A 19,319-nucleotide genomic window follows, 5' to 3' on the forward strand; every position below is an offset into this window, starting at 1 on the left:
TCTAAATGAACCTTACATTATCTGTATAGGCAGTGGCTCCACCACATTCCTACAACCAGGACCAGAGATAGCTAATAGCTCACGCTAAATATATGACAAAGTCTACCGGGGTCCCTAGGCCCTTAAGCTAATACAGGTAGCCTATCTCTAGAACCTATCTTCTTCGAAGAAATGAGATGTACTTTGAGGTGAGTTTCACTATAATTATGCCTTCTTGTGCACCAGGAATTGCATTAGACCAGGAAAGGTTTTGCTGGCAATAAACTACCTAGCATCAGACTCCCAAAGGTTGGTACAGCCTCAATGACTAAGTCAACCTGAACCAAGTTTACATTCTCACCTCTTTGAGGATCATGTTGCTGCCGGTCATGACATCTACCTTTACTTCTTATAAATTCTTATATCATGTGTTTTGTTAAAATGATGGAACACTTATAGCACAATAAAGGCAATATCCAAAAACAACTGTAAAGATTGACTAAAAACGGGGCTGGGAGGATGGCTTAGTAGAGACAGTAACTGTTGCATAGCCGTGAGGACCTGAGTTTAACCCCCAGCATCAACCTAGAAGCTGGAAATGGAAATATGCACCTATAGCTTTAGTGCTTGGGCACAGAGTCAGGGAGATCCCTGGGCTTGCTAGCCAGTCAGGCTAGCCAAAACATTGAGCTCAAAGTTCGGTGAGAGACCCTGCCTCCAAAAAGGGGGACTGGTGAGATGTCTTCTCGGCATCCACCCATATCTGTGATCTGCTTCTGGTTTCACATTATGCCTGACTTCCTTCTAAGATTTGCCTTGTGTCTGCATACCTTACTCAGCCAAAGGGTGAGACTGTGCTCAAACCTCTGGTCTGTAGGGCTTTGGTTCCAAGGGGCAGAATGTGTGTATACAGAGGCAAGATGAAGTGGCCCCAGAAAATATCTGAAGGTCTGAAGTCTCAGTGCATTCTCTGGCACATCCACTGGTAGGGTGGGGGTTTTATCTATTTTGTATGTGTATGGTGTATGCATGCGATCATATGAATGTGTGGATAGGTACAAATGTATGTGCATATGTGTGGAAACCAGAGGTTAAAGTTGTGTAGACAACTTTCTTCAATTGCTGTCCACCTTTTTTTTTTAATATATATTTATTTGCCAGGTATGCTAGCACACACCTTTACTTTCAGCACTTGGGAGACAGAAGCAGGCAAATCTCTGAACTGGAGGCCAGACTGGTCTACATAGCATGTTCTATGCCATTCAGAGCTACATAGTGCCACCCTGTATAGGCTGGGGCTGACAGGATGACTCGGCAGGTAAAGGAGCCTGCTGCCAAGCCTGACATTCTGAGTTCAATCCCTAGAGAGAATGAACCCCAGCAAGCTGTCCTCTGACCTCCACCATGATGTATGGTGCATTCACAAACATACACATAAAGCAAATGAAAATGTAAAAAGAAAAGAGAGAAAAGTGCTCTTTCTAGAACACTGGGAGTCTGTTTACCATGCAGTTAGATGAGTACACTATGTCCCTCCCTGTAACAGTCAATAGACTAATAAGGTCATAAAATCTGGGTTCCTTAATCTTGGACTCCTTAGCTGTGACTCTGCCTGCACGGGACTTGAGGGCCAAAGATACTATGACATAGAGTCTATTCTGCTGATATCCCGAATAGTGGGTCCCTTTGTTCCCAATACAGGAGTCTCAGGTCTTCTGCCTGCCTCCACCAACTGCAGCAGGCTCACTTGCTACTTATAAGCAAGGCAAATGTCCAGGCCTTCACTGTCCTTAACATTTCCAGCAGGCAGTACTCGGGCAGCCATTCACACCCTTAGCCATTAGAGCAGAACAAGGAGAAGCTATCAAATGGGGCGGGGGTGTAGCTCAGTGGTAGAGCATTTGCCTAATTTGCTCAAGGCCCAGGACTAGATCCTCAGCACTGCCAAAAACACAACAAACAAACAAAAACTCCACTAGCATGAGGCATCACTCATAGCTATCTGGATGACCAAAATAAGCGCTGACACTATACTGCCAGTGGCACTCCTGTACATTCCAAGAGAAAGGTAAACTACTACAGATGACAGTTAGCAGCTTCTTTTTTGTGGCTTTGGTTTTCTGAGAGACGGTCCAACTCTGGGGCCCATGTTGATATCAAACTTATAGCCATCCTCCTGCCTCAAGCCTCTGGAGTGCTGGCATTACAGGTGTGAGCCACCACGCCCACATGCATACTCTTATAGTATTTACTCACTGATTTAACGAATACTTTTACAAATGGGCAGAAACTGGGGCCACTACCATAAATAAGCAAAAGCTCCGTGGATCATGTTTAACATGGACACTATATAGCTCAAACCCTGAAGAAAGAAACACTTTTATATAAGCCTCCCCAAGTGCTGGGATTACTACAGGCGTGCGTCACCATGTCTGGTTGCTAAATAATCTTAACAACTAAATTTCATGAACACATGTTTGAGAAACAAGCCATCTATATATACATGAAATCTATGGAACTTTTACAACTGCTTTAATAACAAGATGTGTAATGAGGTACAAAATATCTCACTCACAGTACTATCAATATGTAAAAACGCCTAGGAAATATTTTAATTAAAAAGTTATGTAGCTGATGTAGACACGCTTATATACTCCTAGCACTTGGGAGGCTGGGACAGGAAGATTCCATGTTCAAGATCAGCCTAAACTACAGAAAATAAAAATAGGAATAAAGAAAGCTTTAATGGTAAGGCTGTAATTAGTAAAACATACAATGACACTGAATAAAATACACATAAAACACTAGGAAAATGATACAGGTTTTTAAAATCTCTAAGTTTACTACAGATGACAGGCTTTTTAGAACTCAGAAAAATGATTCCATATTTCACCAGCAACAATAAACAGGACAGTTTTTAATTTTCTAAATTAATTTTCTGAATGTTCTCCTGCATATTAGTTAAACAGAATGAACTCAGAAAAATCACTAAAAAAAACACAAAACCCTCAAATGAATCCTAATATACCATAACACATAAAATAGCATTAAAGGAAAGAGGGGTAAAATGTTTAAAATAAGCAGTTTTGAACAACTGGTCAGCAATCTGACATCTCGCAAATTAACTCAAAAGACCCGGGGGGGGGGGGGGGGGGGGCGTTGGTTGGTTGGTTGGTTGGTTGGTTGGTTTTTCAAGACAGAGTTGCTCTGGCTGTCCTGGACTCACTTTGTAGACCAGGCTGGCCTCACAGAGATCTGCCTGCCTCTGCCTCCCTAGTGCTGGGATTGAAGATGTGCACCCACACCCAGCTCTGAAAAGACCTGTTAAAGAAGCTGGAGAGATGGCTCAGTGATTAAGAACACTGGCTGCTCTTGCAGAGGGCCTAGGTTCGATTCCCAGCACACACATGGTAGCTCACAACTATCTATAACTACAGTCCCAGGGGACATGATGCCCTCTTCTAGCCTCACTGCATTCAAGTTGTGACAGACATGCAAGTAAAATACCCACACAAACAAAACTCAAGGATAGCAAGGTCCAAGCTGGACTGGGTCACACAAAAGCCTGTCTCAAAAAGTAAAAATAAGAGTCTGCAAAGCAGGTTCAGTGGAAGCTGAAGAAATGGCTCAGAGGTTAAGAGTACTTGGCTGTTCTTCTAAAGGTTCTGAGTTCAATTCTCAGCAACCACATGGTGGCTCATAACCTACTATAAAGAGATCTGGTGCCCTCTTCTGGCATGCAGGTGTACATGCAGGCAGAATACTATATACATAATAAATAAATAAATCTTTAAAAAAGAAATAAAGAAAGAAGGCTCAGTGGCTATGAGCTTGCTGCTCCTGTGGAGGACCTGAGCTTGGTTACTCAGAACCACAATATGTGGTTGCAAACTGCTCAGGGGATCCGATGCCCTCTTCTGGGCTCCATGGGCACCTGCACGGATGCACAAACACACATAATTAATGAGCTCAGAGGGATCCACCTGCCTCTGCTGGGATTCAAGATGTGCACATGTGGCTTTTGTTCTTTGTTTTTTTGTGGGTTTTTGTTTTTGTTTTTGTTTGGTTTTTTGGTTTTTTGGTTTTTCAAGACAGGGTCTCTCTGTGTTAGCCTTGGCTGTCCTAGACTCACTTTGTAGACCAGGCTGGCCTTAAACTCACAACGAAACCACCTGCCTCTGCTTCCCGTGTGCTGTGATTAAAGACATGTGCCACCACACCCGGCTTGGCTTTTTTATTTTAAATGAGAAGGAAGAGAGAACAAAGTTCCCAATTTGCCACACTATGTAATTATCCCAAACTGGCCTACAGTCCTAATTCAGTTTCCCACTGATGGGACTACAGAGGTCCACCATCATACCTTAAAAACTTTCAAGAGAGACAGAGGATGAAAGGACTAACATTACATATTTATGAAACTTCTATACCTAGAAGCTACAAGAAAATCAAGAAGGAAGTGAAATTTGAATACACAAATTTAACTGTCCATCTAGTTTTAAAAAGGCCTCACCTGTGACCAAAATAGATAGGCAAAAAGAGAGTGGAAAATAAGATTTACATGTGACAGTGAGGTATTTTATTATCTAGAGAGATAATACTAATAAAAAGCCTGAGATTGGTTGGCAGCTGTTCAGGACAAGTACATGGGCAGGTTCTTTGCAAACTCACAGCAGCCTTCTCAAAATACAAGGGGAAAGTCCTAGGGCATGCACCTAACATTTTGAAAAGGTAGTGTCTGCCTGCCATCCCACTCACGGGATAAGGGAACTGAGTTCCCACAGTCTCATAAGCAGCATTAGAAAACTTTAATTTTTGCCAATCAATAGTTAACTGTTGGTATTGATACTGGTCTTTAAGGATTTTATTTTTAACTATGTGATATGTGTGTGGGCGTGGGGGGCATCCTGTGCACATATGAGTGCAGGTGCTCAAGGAGGCCAGGAAAGGGTATTAGGTCCCAGGGAGCTGGAGCTACAGGTAGTTGTGTGGCCCCAACATGAGTGCCACGGGTTCTATGTAACAGCATTACTCGCTCTTAATCACTGAGCCATTTTTTCAGCACCTGATTAACAAATGGTATTGATATTTGTTACCATGCAAACATTATTTTTCAAATAAATTAACCAGATATTTTTGTTCCTGTATCTATAGTCTATATCTCTAAATTTTCCTTTTTTGGTTTTTCAAGATGGAGTTTCTCTGTGTAACCCTGGCTGGCCTGGAACTCAAGAGATTCACTTGCCTCTGCCTACCAAGTGCTGGGATTAAAGGTGTGCGAAGCTGCTGTCACCACCCCTTCCAAAACCCCATCCCCTCCCCTCCTCGAATTATCGTTTAGCCTTCCTTTATGTAATGAGGGCACCATCACACAAAGACATGGCATTTCAAGTCTGTATACAGGTTTTACCAGCTCCCCCTCACGATACACATCCCTCCTAAAAGCAATCTTTCATGTAAACAATCAACGTCAGAGTTTCCATGTTAGCTGTTACAAAACAATGTAAACACTACTCTGTCCAAGTAAATCCCAAAAGATAATCAAGCTCACGGGACACAATTCAGCGAGTGAGCTGAGCCAGCGGAGCAGCATTCCTCAGGACTTCCAGGCAGCTGTCCTCTGCTCTGCTCAGCCACATCCGTCACCTGAGCAAAGCTGGGGCTCTAATCCGAGCATGTTCACAATAACCCAGCTGTGCTAGCCTACTGCCTTCCTCTCGTCCAGAAAAGCAGTGGACATTCAAATGTGCTAGCCTACTGTCCTCTCTTCGTGGAGAAGCAGCCAGCACTCACATGGCAGTTACTCTCTAAGTACTGAGCACACAGACTTGGCTCCACCCGAGCAGCAGCACTTTGTAATACATAAAGCATCTCCACCACAGCAGGGCTGTTTCCAGGTCTATCTGACTTAGCTCTGCTCTAGCCATTTCACCTTTTCTCATAGACTCCTGAGTCACAAAGTCGGAGTTTATCCACGTCCTAGGCAATGCTAATGGGAACCACCGTGGAAACCACAGCTACAAAGAAAGTACCACCACAGTGTGAGGCCACTCATCTCTCCTCCTGACCGCAGGAGGGGATGTCCTTTTCTTTATCAGTTATTTTTGTTAAATTCATATGGGTGTTTTGTCTGCATGTACATATGTACAACGTATGTACCTGATGCCCACAGAGGTCAGAAGAAAACAGGCTCTCAGAATTGGGGTTACAGGTGGTTGTAAGCCACTGTGTGGGTGCTGGGAACTAAACCCAAGTCCTCAAAAAGGCTAAGCCATCTCTCCAGGCTGAGATGCCCTTTTCTGAGTATGATAGAAACCTGTGCCAACCTCCTACTAAGAACTAGAAAGCTAGAAACTGTGAAATACCAGTGTTTAAAGGCTCCATCACGTTTGCAACAGAAAGCTGCTGAAGGACTTCTCATTAAGGGTCTAGATCCTGGAAAATGACCGATAGTGTGATGAGGAGATGACTCCAGCAAAAGGCAGAGAACCCAGAATATGCTGATGGAGGAGACAGAGGGAAACTTAGGAAGATAAAAATCCAAGCTTGGGGCTGGGGAAGGAGCAGTTCATGAGTGCCTGCCGAGCCTAGAGGATGCCCAGGGCTCCAGCCACAGGACCACATCAACTACATATGCTGACATATGCCTGATATTAGTACCCAAGTGGAGGCTGAGGACCAGGAATTCAAAGTCATCCTCACGGGCTGGAGAGATGGCTCAGAGGTTAAGAGCACCGGCTGCTCTTTCAAAGGTCCTGAGTTCAATTCCCAGCAACCACATGGTGGCTCACAAAGTCATCCTCACCTATATGAGTAGGAGGATGTGATACATAAGACCCTGTCTCAGAAAAAAGAAAAGAGAGAGAAAAAGGAAAGAAAGCCACACACGCCTATAAGTGAACACTTGGGAGGGTAAGGCAGGAAAAGTGCAAGTTCAAGAGCAGCTTGAACTAGCTAGCAAAACCCTATGTCAGGAAACAAACAAAGACTATATAAGAAGCTCTTAGAGGTTAATGAGCTGGGTCATCAGGTAAAGGCATTTGCAATACACGTCTGATAACTTCAGTTCAACTCCTGGAACCCACAACCACACAACCCACAAGCACACACACGTACTACTAATAAAGTTATTTTTTAACTGATGAGATGGCTTAGTGGTTAAGAGCACTTGATACTCTTACAGAGGACCAGGGTTCTGTTCCCACCGCTCAAATGGCGGGTAAGAACTGCCTGTAAGGGGCTGGAGAGATGGCTCGGTGATTAAGGGCACTGTCTAGTCTTCCAAAGGAATTCCCAGCACCCACATGGCAACCGACACCCTCACACCAATGCACATAAATTAAAAACTAAATAAATTATTTTGGCCAGGCGTGGTGGCGCACACCTGTAATCCCAGCACTCAGGAGGCAGATCGCTGTGAGTTCGAGGCCAGCCTGGTCTACAAAGTGAGTCCAGGACAGCCAAGGCTACACAGAGAAACCCTGTCTTGAAAAAAACCAAAAATTTTAAAAATAAATAAATAAATAAATTATTTTGTTAAGAAAGAACTACCTGTAACTCCAGCTCCAGAGGATCCAGTATCTTCTGGCCTCCTCAGGCATTGCATGAACATACATGTAGGCAAATACACCCATAAATAAAATTATTTTTAAAAATAAATTAGAGAGAAAATTTGAATAAGTATGTGTGTGTTGCATGTGTCTGGGGATGTAGCAAAGAGTTAAGCACTTGCCTAAAAAGTGCAAAGTACTGGGCTTGACTCCCAGCACCACAAAACATACAAAATCTATATGGCTCAACTATGCTATTTCATGTTGACAGACATTCTGTTTTGTGGGGCTGGTAACAACATAGTGAAGTATTGTAGAAGACAAGTGCTTAGCGTGTGGGCATGAAAGCACACTGCCACCCGACTCTGTTCCATAGTATTAAAGTGATGCGTCCATAACTGGACAGTACCTGAAACCCTCCACGAACTCCACACACTTGCCACACTAGGTTCCAACCTCAATGGCTAACAAATCTTCATAGACTGAAACATAATTAATGTGCTACACAGAAGCCAACCATTGTATCTCACGACATTATCTATAAAGAACTTTTGAGTTTTTCTGTCTCTCTTTTCTTTAATGCACAGTCTGAAACCACTGCATCACTGCACTGCACACCAGGCCCTGAGATGAATTCTAGTCAATCTACTCATTAGACTTCAATCCGTCTCTGTTTTTGTAATTCTCATTTGCATCATCCTTATTGTACTCAAAACTTTGGTCACTGGTCCAACAATTCTTCAGGGCACACTTAAAAAACAATGTCAAAAGCTTGATGGAAATGCAATTAAGGAACCACAACATTACACAACTATATTTAGGCAAAGATGGTACCACATACTGTTTACTAAGGATACATAAGAACAGTCTCCTGAAGCTGGGCATGGTGGCTCACACCTTTAATCCCAGCACTCAGGAGGCAGAGGCAGGAGGGTCTCTGTGAGTTCGAGGCCAGCCTGGTCTACAAAGAGAGTCCAGACCAACCCAGGCTACACAGAGAGACCCTGTCTTGAAAAACCAAAAAAAGAAAAGTCTTTGTAGGGCTGGAGAGATGGCTCAGAGGTTAAGGGCACTGGCTGTTCTGCAAAAGGTCCTGAGTTCAATTCCCAGCCACCACATGGTGCCTCACAACCATGTATAATGAGATTTGGTGTCCCCTTCTGGCTCTGGCCTGCAGGCACAACAGTTTTTATAATTTATTATAATAAATAAATAAATTTTCTAAAAAAGAACAGTCTCCTGGCCACGTCAACCACGCTGGCACTCTAGAAATCCTAACTATTATTGCTGAAAGAGTAACTTTCCAGTACATAAAGCACAGACAGTGACTCACGGGCTACGTACCTGAGGGGAGTGGATCTGTTCCCACCTTCAACATAAACCCTGTGTGGGCTTCTCAAAGCCAATGCTCTGTGCTGACGCCAATATCACAAAACCTGCTTGTTATCCTTTCAGCCCATCTCATTCACGTCAGCCTTTTACACACACACACACACACACACACACACACACACACACACACAGAGGATAACACACATGACTCTGACTGCCCAACAACACAAAATAGATCTATTCAAAGCAAAACAGCACACAATCAAAGCAAAATCCAGAAAAACAAAATAGTTCTGAGGGTGGTCTGACGACAGTACAATCTTATCTGGACCATCTAAAAGAGACCCTTATTGAACTGTAAGATCGAAGCTCTTGGATCACAAGGCTAGGAGTAATTCAGCTAAGACAACAGAGTGCACACACAGCCTTTCCGAACAGCCTTTGGAAGTTAAAGGACGAAGTTGAGGAGTTTCTCTGATTCACTTTCAAAGTCACTAAACCCTTATACTCCTCTCTCAACTGGCTACTGACCAGCAAAGCCACCCCTGTGGCTCTCAACAGACGCCTGAGACTGCAGCCCAGGCACTTGGGACAGAGCTGGTCCTGGATCCCACCGAATCGCTCAGCCACTCATGTCGCCTGGTAAGCTACCAGTGGCAGGCTGGGCAAGTCTGTGCAAGTCATTAAGAATCCTTCCTGCAACAAGATGTGGTATGAGAGATATGGCCTATTCAGGGAAATTATAGCATAATACAGAGAGATTTTCATCCATTAATAAACACTCTGAGCTCAGTCTCTAAAAGCATCTTTTAAATGTGCTCCAAAGTGCCATCTAAAGAAAAAAAAACTGCTTTAGCAAACAATATGCCTAAAATTAGAAAATTCTATACATTACTATAGAGGAACTATAAAAATAAAATACTGTCATTATATATTTTTATCTTGAAAGGTCATAGAAAATTATAAATACATCCTATGTAAAAGTTCCCCAAATTATGAGCAAAATATGAGACATGTATGAAAACATCACGCAAAATGCATTATTTTTACACTTACATTTTTTAAAACATTTTTTTAAAAAAAGAGCCAGGTATAGTAGCACACACCTCTAACCCCACTGAGGCAGAGGCAGGCAGAGCTCTGTGAGTGTGAGGCCAGCCAGTCTGGAGCCTGTCTCAAACAACCAGACAAACAAACAAAGCAAGATTCCCTGAGTTCCACCTTACTGGTCCTGTGTCTGACACAGAGGATCCCACCATCCCCTAAGGCGAAAGCCCTCAAGGCGCTGGCTACACCCCTCCCCCAGACCCTTTAACAATCTCCTCCCTATCATTTGGGGGGAAATAAAAAGCTTATGACTCAGGGCAGGGAAGGAAACTCCGTGGCACAGCACTTGCACAGCACATGCTCCACTTACCCTGCAAAAGGAAGCCAGGCTGAGACCTACAGCTCAGTGAGTATATTCTATGGTTCCTACTCAGAATGAGCAACACTTAGCCCTCTGATGATAATTTATGACTTCTGCTACATCTAATTAACTGATCATAAGCACAGTTATTGGCTGTCCTGATGACTGTAAGCCTGTAAATATGCTACCAAACACAAGGAAAAAGTATTTTCCTATGCAATCAAAGTATACTTCCTACCCCAGTGGATGAGCTTCATTAAGAACAGAAATCGCTGAGAACAGGACTGGTGCGGCTGGAGAGACAGCTCAGGGGTCAAGAGCATGCACTGCTTTTGCAGCGGACCCAAGTTTAATTCCCAGAACCACATCAGGGAATCCAACACCCTCCTCTGATCACTAAAGGCACCTCATGTGTACATCCTCGCACCCCCCCCCAAATACACACAGTACACATGAAAAAAATAAATAAATGCAGCCTTCAAAGTCTGCAGCATGTGCCCAGGCGTGGTGGTGCACACCTTTAATCCCAGCACTCAGGAGGCAGACACAGGCGGATCACTTTGAGTTTGAAGCCAGCCTGGTCTACAGACAGCCAAGGCTACCGAGAGAGACCCTGTTTCGAACCTCCCCCCCCCCCCCACCAAAGTCTCCAGCATGTGAGGCAAGTGGCCCACCACTGAGTGACGCCCCAGACCTTCTCCTGTCACTCTGACAGTCACTAAGTTGCCCACTGGCAGTCCTCTGTTTTAGTTTCCTGAGCAGCTAGGACTCCAGGTGTGTTGGAGCACAGCCTATTCTTACAGCATTTGAGAAAATGTATTCAAACATTACAAATACCAGTTAAATAATAATCAACACAAGCCGGGCGTGGTGGCGCACACCTTTAATCCCAGAACTCTGAGGCAGAGGTAGGTGGATCTCTGTGAGTTGGAGGCCAGCCTAGTCTACAAAGTAAGTCCAGGACAGCCAAGGCTACACAGAGAGACCCTGTCTCGAAAAAAAGAAAATAATAATAATCAATGTGGTAAAAGTCAACAGTCATTTCCCCTGTACATGCTACTTCTTACAGTGTCATATGCTAGAAGTAAGCATCAGGCAAGATTTTCAAATGTTTGGACTTTTCCATGAAAACTCTCGTTTTCAGTGGGTTAACTTTACGATCAAGCTAAGAAAGCCACCGAGGATCATCTCTACTGACACATGGGCAACTGCACAGACATCTCTGCCAGGGATGCTTATCTCACAGCCAGAAAAAAATGAGTGCCAGAATCTAGAAGAACACAGTCAAAACGTAAAATTCTACAGTATCTAGCCAAGAGTGGGAGAAGTCCATGGGTTACTCTTGTGTAGTCAGCAAGAACACATGAAATCTATAAATACCCAATACAATTGAGAGTGGACACATAAAAGTACATTTCCTGTTATTGGGAATTTGTAAGGGCGCTGATCTTAGTAAATGAGTACGCAATTCAATTCAAACACTTAATGGCCAGAAAAGACAGCCACGAGAGACGGTTCCTAGCCCACAACTACAGTCGCCTCCAACTACACAGCAGCAGTGTGTGTGTGTGTGTGTGTGTGTGTGTGTGTGTGTGTCTCTGCTCAGAATTTATCTTAACCACATGACGACCTTGCTTCATGCCCTTCCCTGGCCTTGTCACCAGCACATGCCCATACGGCATCTCTGTCATCTACATCTCTTCAATACCCACACCATGTAGTTGGATGGCCTCTCCTGGTCCCTGCTCCCCCAACACACAAGCACACTCACCTGCCTCCAAAATTCCTACTTCAGTTTGTTGGTCTGAACTGCTACACGTCCTTCAAGACACTTTGGGGAGGTATTCCTGGTCCCTTCTTCCACTGTCCACACGTGACAAGGTTGGCCTGCGTTCTGATCTTCAGTGCTACATCCTACCACACACCGTTATGAAATTCTTTTTTTGCTTGTTTGTTTGTCTGTTTGTTTGGAGACAGCTTTGGCTGTCCTGGACTCTCTTTGTAGAACCGAACTCATGGCGCCTGCCTCTGCTTTCCCCCAAGTGCTGGGATTATAGGAGTGTACCACCACACCCAGCTATAAAACTCTTTCTTAATAAACTCCAACTTTGTTTCATCAAAAACAAAAAAAAGCAGGGCTAGAGTGATAGAAAGTACTTGCCACACAGGCATGAGAACCTGAGTTCAGATCCCCAGTACCCACATTTTTTTTAAAGTGTGCTGTGTCTTTAACGCCAGCACTTGGAGGCAGAGCCTGGGAGGGTCCCTGTAGCTTGCTAGCCTTCTATCGAATCTAGCCAAACCTAGCTCCAGGTTCACCAAGAACCTGTCTCACATACCAAGGCTAGTAAGAAACTGAAGAAGCTACCCAACACCAGCTAGCCTCTGGCCTCCATACACAAACACTGTGAACACACATACCAAAAGAAAGACAGCCAAAAGCCCACACCCAACAATCCCAGCATCTGAGAGGCTCAGGCAGGAGGACTGCTCCAAGTTCAGTGTCTTGCCTGGTTTACATACAGAATTTCAGACCAGCCAGGGCTGCATTATGGGACCCTGTCCCCCAAAATAAAGACATGAGCCAAAATAAACAAATAGTCCCCCAACCAGTAACTCTCAAGGACCAAATAGGAGCTGGGGATGTAGCTCAGTTAAACAGCCGCTATTTTGTGTAAACTTTCAAGTCGGTTATCACTAAGTAGCAAAGCTCCTTTTTCTTTTTGTTGTTTTTGTCTTGGAGATTGAGTTTCTCTAAGTAGTCTTGATTGTCCTGGAACTCTGTAGACCAGGTTGGCCTTGAACTCACAAGAGATTCTCCTGCCTCTGCTTCCTGAGTGCTGGGTTTAAAGGCGTGGGCCACTCTCACCCAATCACCTCAGCCGAGGGGCGAACTTCCTGGCAAGACAATTTCATCTGAGCCTCTTCTTTCTTAACTGCTACTTTGGGGTGGGGGTGTAGAACTTCACACTGTAACCTAGGCTGGCCTCAAACTCACTATGTAGCCCTTGCTGATGATAAACTCCCAAGGCTGTTCCTGTCTCAATGCCCAAATACTTGGATGGCAGAAGTGGGGGACTAACTGGGTCTTTAAAAAAAAAAAAAGTAGTTCTAGGTTTGTAGCTTAGAAGGTGAAACTGTTAACTTCCATGAGGTGGGGGGGGGGGGGGGGGAGGGTCACTCTTAACACAAAACCAGGTGATGCTGTAAACTCCTCCCAAAATGTCACTTCTAAACTCCTCAGGCAGACGTAGCCTACCGCATCCAGCAACACATTTCCAAACCACAGAAGTTGGTCACTAGCTGAGACACAGCCAGCTGCCAGTGACCTAGACTCCAAGGCGCTTCCCTCTCGGGTGAACTTCCGCGAGGGGACAGAGGGACGCCCCCTCGGTTCTCCTCCTAGACAGCTCGGAATCAGAGGCTGCCTTTATTTCATTTTTCCCCCCATAAGAGGAAAAATGAGGCGCCCCCTAAGTGGCGGAGGCTGGCCTCAAACTCGCGGCAATTCTCCTGCCTCAGTTTCAGGACTTCTCATTCAAAGACACCTCGGCCTCTACCCCCTGAGAGAAGCATTCAAAACCCCACCGCCACAGCAGCCCGCAACCATCCCCGAGACCCACGCGTGCTCCGGACGGCACCCGCCCGGCCGCAACTACAACTCCGGACTCAGATGGGATCGGAGCGACAGCCGACGTCCGGGGACCGCGTCCTCCCGCGAGCCCGAGTCGGCCGAGTCGGAGAGGCCGAGAGGGGAGCTCTGGCGGCCTGGCTCTCCGCGCCCGCCCGGCTGAGCGGCGGAACGGAGCGTGCCGGGGTCAGCACGCGACCCGCCGCCGCCGCCGCCATCCCGCTCCGAGTGGGAACGCGCCTCCGTGACCCCCGTCCCTCCGCACCTGGTCCGCGGCTCCGCCGGCGTCCAACAGCCGCTCCCAGCGCCGCTTCAGTCAGTAGGCTCCCTGCCCCGCCCCTGCCCCCGCACGCCCCGCCCCCGGCACCACAAGCACGCGCGCCTGGCGTACGTGTCGCGTCATTTCCGCGACGCTTCGGACTTCCGGGATCTGGGTGCTGCGGGCCAGGAAAGGTACCCTGGGGAGCAGGGGGTGGACACCAGAGTGACCGAAAAGCGGTCGATGACGTGTCCGCGACTCGTGAGAAACCGCTCTTTTCCTGTCATCCCTCACTCGGTGCTTCCAGCTTCTGCTTGCACTCGCCTGAGGGCGTCAAGGAGCCCCAGAACACTCAAAACACGGAACGGGACATCAAAGTCCAGCTAGTCCAGGAGACACTTCCCAGCGTGTAGGGAATGCGGCCTCCAGAAGAAAAGAAAAACACTGTCAAGGAATACATAGTCAAGAAAAAGATCGGACGGAAAAACTGTGGCTGCTGGAATGTAAAGATAGCTAACGCTCCCACTTTACAGTTGATACCACCACACTAGCGTGTGTTATCTCCTGGGCCAAGAACCCTCGGGGTGGAAGAGATGAAGTAATAGGACAAGGAGGGGAGAACTGAGGAAGAAAAAAGAAAGCTAGAGCCCACGAACCCTACAGATGATCAACGCAGAATCCACTAGACATCTCCCAGCTCTGGAAAAACCGTTATTTCCGACGAAATGTCTTTTTTTTTTTTTTCCTGTCTCAATAAATGACACGTTTTTACCTTTTCTGAGTCTTTCCATCTTTCTACTCCCTAGGCATTCACCTTTTGTTCACCTATAGGAAGAACCTGATCGCCTGGACAGGAGGCCGACAGAACTGGCACTCCTGGTTTGCCTTCACAGATCTCAGGACTTTAAAGGGACTTGAGGAAGCCGGGCGTGGTGGCGCACGCCTTTAATCCCAGCAGTTGGGTGGCAGAGGCAGGCGGCTTTCTGTGAGTTCATAGGCCAGCCTGGTGTACAAAGCGAGTCTAGGACAACCAAGGCTACACAGAGAAACCTTGTCTTGGAAAACAAAACAAAGGATTTGAGTAGGAGAGCCTTAAGGGAATTGATCCAAATGCAAACAGCCTGGGATCCCAGCCCTGGGGAGATGGAGGCGGGAGGATCATCCCTAATGTTCTTGGCCTGGGCAACTTAGACCCTGCCTGAAAATTAAAAAGCATGGTGGGCTATTAGTCTAATGTCAACACTTGGAGGAGGGGTGGCAGCATGGTGTGACTTGTCTCCATAAAGCAAGTGAAAGGAAAGCAGTGGGTATGCATTCATAGCCTGAGCCCATGAGGATGATGCAGCCATTTTGAATGTAAGGGGATCTTGCATGGCCATGACTCAAGGACCTAGGGAAGGTGGCTCCAAGTTGGATGTTTAAGATCTAGGAAGATTAAAGACACAGACACTTGTAGGAATGAGATGAAGGCATTTATTTATTTATCTATTTATTTATTTATTATTTGGTTTTTTTGAGACAGGGTTTCTCTGTGTAACATTGGCTGTCCTGGACTCGCTTCATAGACCAGGCTGGCCTTGAACTCGCAGAAATCTGCCTGCCTCTGCCTCCCAGGTGCTGGGATTACAGCTGTTTGCCACCACACCCAGCAATGGCAGGTTTTATTGAAGAGGATTACAAGAAAGGACCAGAGAAATGCTTTGATGGGTAAAGGTTTCCCACGCAAGCTTGGCAACCTGAATCCGAATCCTGGAAGTGACGTTGAGTGGAAGGAAAGAACCAACTCACAGAATTGTCCTTTGACCTGCACACGTGTCATAGCACATGCATAAACACACAATAATGATGGTTTTAAAAATAATTGGGAAAAGTGAAGGAGACACCCTAAGTACATTTACTACAGAAGGAAAACAATGTTTTTTTGGCATCAATGAGAGGTGGCTGGATTGTTAGAAGCCATCTTATGATTTAGTCGGCTATAATTAGCTGCATTAGAAAACTAAAGCAATATCAACCAGGCGTGGTGGCGCACGCCTTTCATCCCAGCACTCTGGAGGCAAAGACAGGTGGATCTCTGTGAGTTCGAGGCCAGCCTGGTCTACAAAGGGAGTCCAAGACAGCTGAGGCTACACAGAGAAACCCTGTCTTGAAAAACCAAAAAGAAAAGAAGAAAAAAGAAAGAAAAAGCAATAGTGCCTAGCGTGTTATATGAGACGGGAGGTGAGGCGCTCTTGTGAACACTAGCCAGGCAGCAGGCCAGCTAGCACTGACCTGGCTTCCTCAGGTCCTCTGAGTTCTCTCACACCTGATTTCAAATGTCTTTTTCTCCCCTAGCCTCCTTGGCCTCATTGCTTGAACTCTTCTTTTAAACCTTTCACTATAATATGTGTGAATAACTTACAGTTTTCACTATTGGTACTTTTCCCATCTCCAGAGGCCCTAGATTCCATCCTCAGAATTTATTTATTTGTTTGTTTCAAGACAGGGTTTCTCTGGGAAGCCCTGGCTGTCCTGGAACTCACTCTGTGGGATTAAAGGCCACCACAGCCTGGTCAATCCTCAGAAAAAGAAAGAAAGAAAGATCTGGTGTGGTGGTGCACGCCTTCAATCTCAGCACTCGGGAGGCAGAGGCAGGCAGATCTTTGTGAGTTCAAGGCCAGCCTGGTCTACAAAGAGAATCCAGGACAGCCTTCATAGAGAAACTCTGTTTTGAAAAAAAAAAAAAAAACAACAACAAAAAACAAAATAAAAAAGAGAAGGAAAAAAATCTTGTCTAGAAAAAAAATTTAAATACTGTTAAAGTCTAGGTGGTGGAGCCAACAGAGAAATTTACATTAGACGGTAGTGTGAGACACTGAGGAAGGGGAAGGAGACTGTCGCAATCAAGAAATTTGCATTTTTGAGCTGGTCATCATGGCATAAGCTGCTATGCTCAGGTGGCTGGGACAGGAAAATTATGACTTGGGAGTCCGGCCTTGATTGCAAAACAAGACTCTGGGAAGGAAGGAAGGGCGGGCAAGTGGACAAGTCCAAGGTCAGCGTGGGAAGGAACTAGCTAGAGCAAGGACGGACCCTGGAAGTTCTGACTCACTGAGGCCGCTAATGGAACAAGCTGCCCCTCGCGGCCTTATGGTTCCTCTGCCAATGTTGCTGTTGCTTATTGCTTTAAAGGGGCAACTGTCCTGCTGACTACCTTTAGCTGCAGTCAGAAATGGAGCCCTGTTGCTAAGTTACTATCTTGTGTGTTAGTGGAAGCACTGGCTTAGTATCAAAATGATTAATCTGATGTCTTCATAAACTTCCATTGCCACGTTTATTTTTTTAAAAAGATTTTGCTTATTACGAATAATGTTCTGTCTGCATGTACACCTGCACGCCAGAAGAGGGCACCATCTCATTATAGATGATTGTGAGCCACCAGGACCTTTGGAAGAGCAGCCACAGCTCTTAACCTCTGAACCATCTCTCCAGCCCCCACCAAGGCCAACATGTGTATGTAGTACGTGCATGCAGTGCCCCCAGAGGCCAGAAGAGGGCATCACACACCCAGGACTCAGGTTACAGGCATATAGGTGCTGGGAATTGAACCTGGTTTCTCTGTAAAAACCAGCCCCAGCTCTTCTTAACCAATAGTCATCTCTCCAGCCCCTTGCCCCATTTTGTCATTGGTGATTACAGCATCTGAGGTTCTACGTTTTATTTTTGGGTTTTTGTTTGTTTGGTTTGGTTTGGTTTTTGGTTTTTCGAGACACGGTTTCTCTGTGCAGCCTTGGCTGCCTGGGGCTCTCGCTCTCTGTAGACCAGGCTGGCCTCGAACTCACAGAGATCTGCATGCCTCTGCCTCCCGAGTACTGGGATTAAAGGTGTAAATATCTAATATGCGACACCTCTGGAGGGGCGTCAACCCACAGGTTGAGCAGCATCGCACCAGTCGGTTGTGCAGCACTGGGGCACTTCAGAACTCCCCTGTCCCCTGTATAGTGTTATCCAGGAGTGCCCTGACGTGTCAGGCCAGGGAAGTGGTCACGCTCTGCTTTGGGGGGGGGGGGGGAGTCAGATGGCAAACTGCATCCATTTCTGCAGGGGCTTTGGTCTTAAATACTGAGGCTCATACATGCTTGGGGCCACTATTCCTCCCTTGGGGGAAAAAAAGTGGTGATAGGACAGAGGGATTTCCTTCTGAGACTTGCCCTGGAGCTCTTTCAACAAATGGCTGAGCGGTGCTTATGCTGGGGTAGGCACACCCATCTGAGCTTCCATAAGGACCGTCTCGGCCACTTCCCCTCGAGGCCGGAAGTCCAACCTGGTCTCTAGAAGAACTAGATTTGTTATTTGATTGTGGCTTCCCCAAACACTAGATCTGAAACAGTGACCCAAACACATTTGCTGGCCAAGGAGGGATGACATCAATAAAAAATGGCCATCGCTCAGCTTCCAGCTCTTGATTGTAACGTCGGATAGACCCAGGCTCTATGCACAAGAATACTCAAAAATAGCTAAGATGGGGAACACAGGAAATGTTATACCCTGTGCCCAAAGCCAAAATTATGCAAATGAAGACAACGGGCCCAGCTGACATCTCATACCCAATCTGGATTCACAGTTCCAGCCCTCTGTCACCTATATTCCCCCTGCCCCCAGAATTAAAACAAAAAAACAAAGCCAGGAGGTGGTAGCGCACGCCTTTAATTATAGCACTGGGGAGGCAGAAGCAGGCAGATCTCTGTGAGTTCAAGGCCATCTTCATTTACAAAGTGAGTTCAGGACAGGCAGAGCTACCCAGAAACCCTGTTTCAAAAAACTCCAACCAACCAAAACAAACAAACAAACAACAACAAAAAAAGTGTATCCCAGCCACCCCAGATCCTAACATCCTACCTTCGGATAAGGAAATGTTCCTTTAAGAATCTAGAGATGGGGCCAGGTATGGTGGCGCACTCCTTTAACCCCAGCACTCGGGAGGCAGAGGCAGGCAGATCACTGTGAGTTCGAGGCCAGCCTCAAAGGGAGTCCAGGACAGCCAAGGCGGCTACACAGAGAAACCTCGTCTCAAAAATAAAATTAAAAAAGAAAAGAGAAAAGCACCCCAGGGAGCTGAAGTATATTCTGATCAACTATGGTTAAAAAATATGCAAAAGGACATTTGACATTCTTCCTAGAATC

General features: G+C 45.9%; 2 protein-coding genes and 1 long non-coding RNA gene across 7 annotated transcripts in view; 1 reads left to right on the forward strand and 2 right to left on the reverse strand.

Annotated features, from left to right (window-relative positions):
- RABGEF1 (RAB guanine nucleotide exchange factor 1) overlaps nucleotides 1-15,033 on the reverse strand; it is a 44,146-nt gene extending 29,113 nt beyond the window's left edge. For 2 of the 5 annotated variants that reach the window (XM_084762561.1, XM_084762557.1), the window contains exon 1: nucleotides 14,163-14,262. The gene's annotated coding sequence lies outside the window, so the exon portion shown is untranslated. Of the gene's footprint in view, nucleotides 1-12,037; nucleotides 12,223-13,889; nucleotides 13,914-14,162; nucleotides 14,263-14,928 lie in introns of those variants that run through there. The other 3 variants (XM_084762558.1, XM_084762560.1, XM_084762559.1) reach the window with 3 other exon arrangements.
- TMEM248 (transmembrane protein 248) overlaps nucleotides 1-19,319 on the reverse strand; it is a 128,496-nt gene that overhangs the window by 56,296 nt on the left and 52,881 nt on the right. The gene's annotated exons all lie outside the window — the stretch shown is intronic.
- LOC311586514 lies at nucleotides 14,304-14,932 on the forward strand. Its single transcript, XR_014775548.1, has 2 exons — nucleotides 14,304-14,350; nucleotides 14,464-14,932. It is a non-coding gene; the product is annotated as an uncharacterized lncRNA (long non-coding RNA).

The sequence above is a fragment of the Acomys minous genome (genome assembly GCF_964271855.1).
Source record: "Acomys minous genome assembly, chromosome: 16".
Classification (NCBI taxonomy): Eukaryota; Metazoa; Chordata; class Mammalia; order Rodentia; family Muridae; genus Acomys; species Acomys minous.